The 7901-nt window shown below is 45.2% G+C and overlaps 1 long non-coding RNA gene across 1 annotated transcript; it reads right to left on the bottom strand.

Moving 5' to 3' along the window:
* Positions 1–3461: 3461 nt before the first annotated feature.
* LOC122385101 lies at positions 3462–6807 on the bottom strand. The gene is made up of 2 exons (XR_006257155.1): positions 6596–6807; positions 3462–4916 (listed from the first exon to the last, which is right to left on the bottom strand). It is a non-coding gene; the product is annotated as an uncharacterized LOC122385101 (long non-coding RNA).
* Between the last annotated feature and the right edge of the window lie 1094 nt (positions 6808–7901).

Below are 7901 nucleotides of genomic sequence, written 5' to 3'. Positions count from 1 at the left end.
TTACCAGGTTTCGTTGACATAGGTGCAACCCATGACGTCACAAGTCAGGTCAAAGGTTGCATTTTTTTCACCGATTTAATTTAAGTCTAAGGAATGCGTTACAGTCAGTTAACACATCAAATAAAAGGCATGTTGAAAAACACGGAACAAATAGTGCATGGACGCGTTTCGATTATTAAATCTTCATCAGCATGACATATTCACAGATAAAACAAAATATAGCACACAAACATTCGAGCTCGTCACAGTGCAATCGTCTTGATTTTAAAGATTTCTTGTATATGACATATTACATATATATATATCTAAAATAAAATATATATAAAAATATATATTTTATATAAAATATATATAAAATATATATATATATATATATATATATATATATATATATATATATATATATATATATATATATATATATAAATATTGATCGGACATTGAAAAACCTTAGTAATAAAATTAGGCCGGGGTCTGAAACGTTCATTGCCGAAGTTTCGTTCTTGAGAGGCAGCGTATTCAAAAGTTATTGCGAAAAAGTCGCGTCCCACGCGGTTTGACGTCCACAGTAGTCGTAGTCGACAATAAATAATACGTGAAGCGTTTCAGTTTTTTGGAATACCCGCCCAAACCACACCACCTACAGACACGATTCAACCGGTAACCGGACAAAAAGTCAAAAGGAATAAAGTCAAAAGACAAATAGTCAAAAGACAAAAAGTCAAATGCAAAAAGTCAAACGGGATAAAAGTCAAAAAGATAAAAGTCAAAACGGATAAAAGTCAAAAGACAAAAAGTCAAAAGCAAAAAGTCAAAATGTGCAAAAGTCAAAAACGCAAAAAGTCAAATGACAAAAAGTCAAAAATGCAAAAAGTCAAAAATGAAAAAGTCAAAAAGGATAAAAGTCAAAACGGAAAAAAGTCAAAAGACAAAAAGTCAAAAGCAAAAAGTCAAAACGTGTAAAAGTCAAAAGACAAAAAGTCAAAAATGCAAAAAGTCAAAAGGATAAAAGTCAAAACGGAAAAAAGTCAAAAGACAAAAAGTCAAAACGAGTAAAAGTCAAAACGGAATAAAGTCAAAAGACAAAAAGTCAAAAGCAAAAAGTCAAAACGGGTAAAAGCCGAACGACAAAAAGTCAAAAAATGAAAAAAGTATAAAATAGAAAAGTCGAAGTCAAAGTCTGAAATAAAAAGTCAAAAGGATAAAAGTCGAAGCATCGATCTTTTCATCTTTTGAAAAAAAAAAATATATATTATACAGCGCAACGTACCCTACCCACTGAAGTTGTAAGGAACATGTGAGTACGCGAGGGATTCTGACAGGTACCGGGGTCCGCAGCAGCGGGGCAGGGACGCTGGCTGCGGTGGTGGGGCCCACGCTCACATAATACGCGTTGAGCGCTTCCGGCGTGCACGCTGGCGCAGCAGCAGTGGCACTCTTCCCATAAGCGTAGGAAAGGAACCATGGGTGCAAGGGTGCACTGCACCCATATTATTTCTCCAGTGGGTGCAGACCATGTATTCTGCAGTTGCACCCACAATAATCTGAACCAAAACCCCTTTTCTCATCAACACTACTTCCCATACAGCACGGCAAATTCAGGATATGTTGCCTACTATCCATCTTTCGAAGCATTTGCTACTGTGCAGATGGTCTTCAATACATTTGTGCTGAAGAAAAAAAAAGGAAATGGAGCATGTGATTGAACACATACCGAACCAATGACCCACTGTCCAAATTTTTAGCCCGATATCTTCGAAAATGGCTAAGTTGGCCGCTTTTACTTTTTGCGGTAGTCAATATTGACAATATTAACCCTCGCACGTGTGCAGCGTTTTCCAGTGTAGGGGAGGGGGGGGGGGTCGGTAGGACCTCCCTGCTGTTCGGCCCCTGATCGAGCTAGAGCTTCGCGGCAAAAACGAGGGTGTTGCCCGTGACGAGAGGAAGCCGATGATACCCAACTTTAAGGTCCTAGGTCATTGGTTGACCTTCCAGGTCAGGTCAATATTCCAAAAGTCGGGAAAATCGGGACCTGCCATAAATGCGTAAAGTGAAGCTGTTATCGGGTTTTTCGGGGTGCTGATCACGAATATAAAAAAGTCCATTTTTTTCAAAAGGCTCATGGCCCGAAGTATTATTTTGGAGTTGGCACGTGCGAGACGCTGGAAAATAACGCAAGCTGAGATGAATTTCTCGGCCATTTTTGAAAGATAAGTACAGTAACAGAGCAACTTGTTCAATTTAGCTTATAAATCTTGTCCCATTGCAGAATGTTAGCAAATTCATAGATTTGAGCCATTCTGTTGATTTTGCATGCAAATTTAACGTCACTCCTAGAGTAATATTGATTCCACAGCCAGCTCATCACTTGAGAAACTAGCAAGCGGCAAATCTTTAAACATTCAAGACAGAATCTGTCGGAGGCCGGAATTCTGAACGGCAAGCTCATGGAAAACATGTCAATAGCCGCGTTTACATAGGGCTAGTTGCCAGATAGTGGAATTCCACTAACGAGACATTTTTTCCACTAACGAGACATTTCAGGCACCTTCAGATAATTCTGACGACCTATCCGGCCAGAAGGACCAAACCGATTGACAAAAATAAATACATCGTGGCGGATGAACACTAAAGAGGTACTTCAGGCCTAGACATAGTATAGATGTCGCAACTCGCGGCCTTCCCGGCAGTAAGGGCGAGGTATAGATGACGCTTCTGCAGCAAGTCACTGGAACGTGCGAGTCGTGGAATGGAACGGAAGATACGGAACGGGGGCTTCTTAACGGAAGCTTATTCGTTTTATTTTCATTTAAGAATTGATTTCGTGCGCTAGGGAAAGAACATTGTCTTCTTTTTCTTACGTCTGCACCCCCCCCCCCCCGTCCCTTCCATCCTTTGGATCAGCCAGTGTGCAGCAAGAGGGTTCATCGGAGAAAAACAACAAAGAGCAATCCTCCCTGAGCCTGTCAGGTCAGAAATAACCTGAGCATAGGCGGCGGAATGGGGAGGGCACCGGGGCACCGTGCCCCCCTTTGATTTTGGCATTTTAACATTAGCCCTATGGGCGCTGCATGGAAAGAATGGGACCAAAAGTCGGCGGTGCCCCCCCCCCCTTAATTGAAGGTGCTCCGCGGCTACTGAACCTGATGACCGTTCGTTATGCCCTACTGCCCACGCTTCTTAACATTTCAGTAGTAGTCAGTTATCTGGCCAATGTTTCCGTATAGGGGTTGGCAAACGCAACTGAGCCTCGTGAGTGGGATGAGTACTGGACACAGAAGTGGACAATCTGTTGGCAAGGAGCCCGCAAGGATAATATCTCGAAACTCAGGACTACGTATACAAATACTTTAAAAGCATCTAAATCTATACTATAATCGAAAGCCGCATTGTTGTGAACTACCGGCACGTGCGTCCAATCACCATCAAGAACGGAAGTCCGACCTACAGCAAGCACGACAGTCCGATCATAGATGTATTGAAAAATAACTAGCAACTTTAAACATCGCCTTCCTCAGCCACGCTCTACACCGCATCACATAAGAAAACCGCCAATATCGATTACAAAACACACATAAAGGAATTTCGTAGGTAGAGATCAGAGGAATACTTCACCTCCTTTATCTGGCGCGTCAATAGGTATAAAGTAATCTTTGGCGTCTACGCACTAGCAACATCTATAATGCAAACAGCAGTTCAGAAACCATCCACTAAAATTGCAACAAGGCAAGGGTTGGTCAAAATAAATTATAGTCACCGTGATAAATAGAAAAACGAAATACAGAACAAGCAAGCACAACAAAGCATTCCACACTCGTTTAGACTGTACCTACAATATGCCTACATAAGACATTGCAGCAGTGTACAAGGGAAACATTCTTTAAAGATGCTAACGTGAGGAGTTTTAAAAGTTTGGTGAACATAGTTACGAGTCACTGCACAAGAAATGTCGCGGTCGCCAGCCGGCCCAGGCGAAAGAGTCGACGGAGACGGCGTCAAACAAACCCGAGAGGGGGTAGTTTCATCCGCATCAGCGGAGGCGCTCTCTCTGTTAAGGTCGTCAGTTACCAGCCGCAGCACCCTGCTGGCGATTTGATAGCTGCTCTCATTCTCAGCTGGCTGAGCGCCATGTGCCGGGTCATCCGGCTCCATGATTTCCCCTTTCATTAGCAGCTGCTGTTGTAGTTATTGTTGTTGCGTTCCTTTCAGCTGCTGCCGCAGCATAGCCGTACGGTTCTGGATGGTTCTCACGGCGGCAGCCAGGGTCACCAAATCCGTCTCCCCGTAGCCACACCAGACTCGGGAAAATGTACCGAGATGTACCGAGCCAATGTTGCAGCACTCGCGGCATTCATCGGTAGGACTCCGCCCAACCCAATGTCGGCACTGGCAGGAGCCCGACCAGTGGTCCAAGCGAAACTGATGAAAATCGACAGCTGATGAGCGGTCCTCCACTGACGCCGGACGGGTGGCGACGGCGCGGCCGGTCCTGGAGCTGGAACAGCAGAATGGACCGGATAGACGGCGGTCGACCCATATCGACCGGTACCATCCGTCCGGCCAGCTCCTCCAACACCGCTCTTAGGGCGAATAGCTCGCCGCGCGTGCTAGAGCAGAGGGCGCCTGCCGCGACACGCACCTCTCGGATGTCGCGGTTCGGGGGGGGGGTGGCCCCTCCTCCTCCATCTAGCACACCATCGGTGGCGGAGCTGTCTGACCAGATCAAGCTCGCCTCAGACGGGAGCTCCGCCAGACGACTTTCCGCCGCCTTGGCTCGCCAGCCGTCGCGCCCAAACTCGCTTCAGGCCGTGAGTCTATAGCCGGCGCGGTGGCGTGGCTTCGCCATGGTAGCCTTGGGCGGGTTGTCCTCAGAGAACGCATTCGCATTGGCGAGGAGGCGAGCAGCGCCACGAGTCCTGAAAAGACCAAACAATATCAATAGACAATCAAAACTGTAAAAATTGGCATTAACTGCGCAACTGATGTTTGCTTGTTTGTTTATTAGGGTTTACGGGCGCTGCGGTGGTCATTTTGCACCCATGAAGCTGTTCTGGTGAACCTGCGCAACTGAGCAGTGATCATGCTATAACTTATGTTTGGCGTAGTACCAGGGTTCCACCTAAAATTTCGGCGCACGTCAGGTGTAACGTCACATGCGACAAATTCAGCGCATGTCAGTTGGGCAAACTAAGGCTGATGGAATAATATAAAACGAGGGCACCAACAATTGATCCTAAATGACCATACTTGGACATTAATGCAGACCCTCTCTGTATCACCAATTGTCAGAAAACAAGCGGTTTCAAGGAGCGTTAGAGTCATGAAGCCAGGATAAAACACAGTGCTATTTTCTAAAAACAGTTTTTACATGATAGAGTTAGGCAACTCTCTCCCTCTCTCTCCGTTTACCATTCGCAAGGCCAAAAAGGCCAATTGGTTTTGAAAGACATTGGATTACAAGCTGAGAATTTTTTACTTTATCATAAAATGTTAAACCTGCGTGTAGATAAAGTCTGAACGGTGGTTTGTAGGCTGATAGGTTGGAGGTTGAAGGTTAGTAGGGAAGGTAAGGTCAGGATAATTTCTGCTTTTTATTTTCATTGGACTTCAGTCTTCATCAACACACGCATCAAAAATATCATCTATTTGAGCATCTTCAAGCCTCAATATACAAGTTGTACCACAAAAAATTAAAAATTGATGTCATGCCAACATATGGTCATGATTTTTACCACCAGAATTGAATTAAATGCCTATTGATGCTTTACCTAATATTTTGAAGCCTGAAATCTGATTAACCAAACATTTTTTTTCTTGTGTTGGCAGTCTAAAATTTGGCTGGCTTGAGCGCGATGCTATTGCTCTAGCAGAATCTCAAACGGATGTCTACCAAGTGCCACTCCCAAAAAAGTTTTTCAAGATTCTAAAACCACAAACTCTGTTGCTGCCTGATCGTGTGATGGTAAATCAAATGATAGCACTCCGTCTGAGGCCAGTTTTACAAACAGAAAATAGCCACCTGCCGGATTATTTTGCCTAAAGGCTAATTCACATATGGAGTGTAGGTAAATGGTGAAGCCCTCACTGCTTACATGCCAATCGCGTTTACCCTCTGTATGTTGTACCTACGTGGAATGGATATATGAGGAGAAAAATTCCAGGCAGCTATTTTTGTTGGTAAATCGGGTAAAGTAAAACTGGCCTCTGAACGAAAATTTGGACTGAGTGAGATGTCGGCTCTTTGGTGGTTTGGATAGGAGTTGATGATTTTAATTGAAAGATTAAAAGGAAAGGGCAGGGGCGCGGGAACTACTTTCCGACCATGGGGGGGGCACACCATAATAGAGATCAACCTAGGGTACCCCCAAATCTAGTTTTCTCACCGGTTTTAGGCCACTTATTTTTCACCCCTCGGCTTTTTCAACAAAAAAGAAAACATTTGCAAAAAAAGTGTGGTATTCCGTCTCAAAGATGTGGGGGCACCGCCCCCACGGCCCCAGAGTTGGGGGGGGCAAGCGGCCCCCACTGCCCCCCCGGCTCCCGCGCCTATGGGAAAGGGTTTCAAGACAATCGGCATGACAAACCAACACCTTACCTGCAGTTCAAGTTTGTCGATTTCTTCATCAAAATCTAGTCTTCGTCTAGTCCACAAATCAAGATAAAATTACTGGATAGGTACAACTTCTTCTTCTTCTTCTTCTTCTGCACCTCACCTGCCACCCCCTACACTTCTACCTTATTCTGATAAATATCTTTACATAATTTTCACAAGGAAGTGCCACTCAACGGGGTAGATCCAAGGCAGTATGGTAGATCTAAAAGAGTGCAGGGCTTAAGTTTTGACATGGATGAAGGAATACCTAATCCATGGTTTTGAGCTACAGAGTTCTCAGTGATTTTGAGACACCCAATATGTCTTTGGCACGCCGTATTTGTCTCTCACCGCTTGCGAATTCGGCGATATGATTGGTCGAAGGCCGAGGCTATGGGTCCAAGAAAAGGCCAAGATTCCTGCCAAGATTCTTACAGATAGCCAAGACCGATGACTGACGTGACTGACGGCATGTTACTGCCCTTGGCATATTGCCAATGCACTGCTCCGTCATATCGGCAGTGATGTCAACAGTCATATCGGAAGTAATATGGTAGCTAAACGCAAAAACCATTTAGTGTATGGCTACCATACTTTTCCGATAACGAGACATTCTAGATCAATCTCTCTACTGTTGGCGACATCTGCTGAGAAATCCCAAGACCGAACGCAAGCACATAAAAGTAATGCACTCTAAGGATGCGTTCGAAATCTGGGAAGTGACGGATTTCATTCCTCAATGCGTGTCCCAGCGTTCCCCATGCTGTTTGTTCCGCCATCTATTGCCATGTTTCGCATTCGCACTTCATGAATTCACCACCCCGCCAAGTAGGTTGGTATCAAGTTGGTATAGGTGTCGCATTGCTCTGGTCGATTAGGCTGAGCCAGCTGTCTGGAGAGTGGAGCCGATCCAAAAAACGCAGAAATTCAAAACACCGACTCCAAAGCAATGGCAATTGGCAGCATGCATATCATTAGAGCGTAATTCTGTCGTGATTGCGTCAGAAGCAAACATAATGGCAAGAGTTTCTTGTGTGCCGGTAGGCGCGTGTGGAGTCGCTGGACCGACCGGGGACGTACCCAAGGGGGGACGGACGGGGTGCGCCTCCCCCCTAGGGGTTTTCAGGGCCCATGCTGGCAGAAGGCCAACGTTGGCCAAAATCACGTCGGAGACGAACGAAATTCATGGGAATCCCCCAAAAAATCACGTCAGGACTCAGGACAATCAAGGCTCTCCGACTCGCCTGCCACCTAGGGCCCTTCAATTTACTGCGTGGGGCCTCCTGTGAATAACCGCTAGTGTCTGTGT

The sequence above is a fragment of the Amphibalanus amphitrite genome, unplaced genomic scaffold (assembly GCF_019059575.1).
Source record: "Amphibalanus amphitrite isolate SeventyFive unplaced genomic scaffold, NRLGWU_Aamphi_draft 000208F_arrow, whole genome shotgun sequence".
Lineage (NCBI taxonomy): Eukaryota > Metazoa > Arthropoda > Thecostraca > Balanomorpha > Balanidae > Amphibalanus > Amphibalanus amphitrite.
Note: the sequence above shows the minus strand (reverse complement) of the source record. Positions and strands in the feature narration are given on the sequence as shown.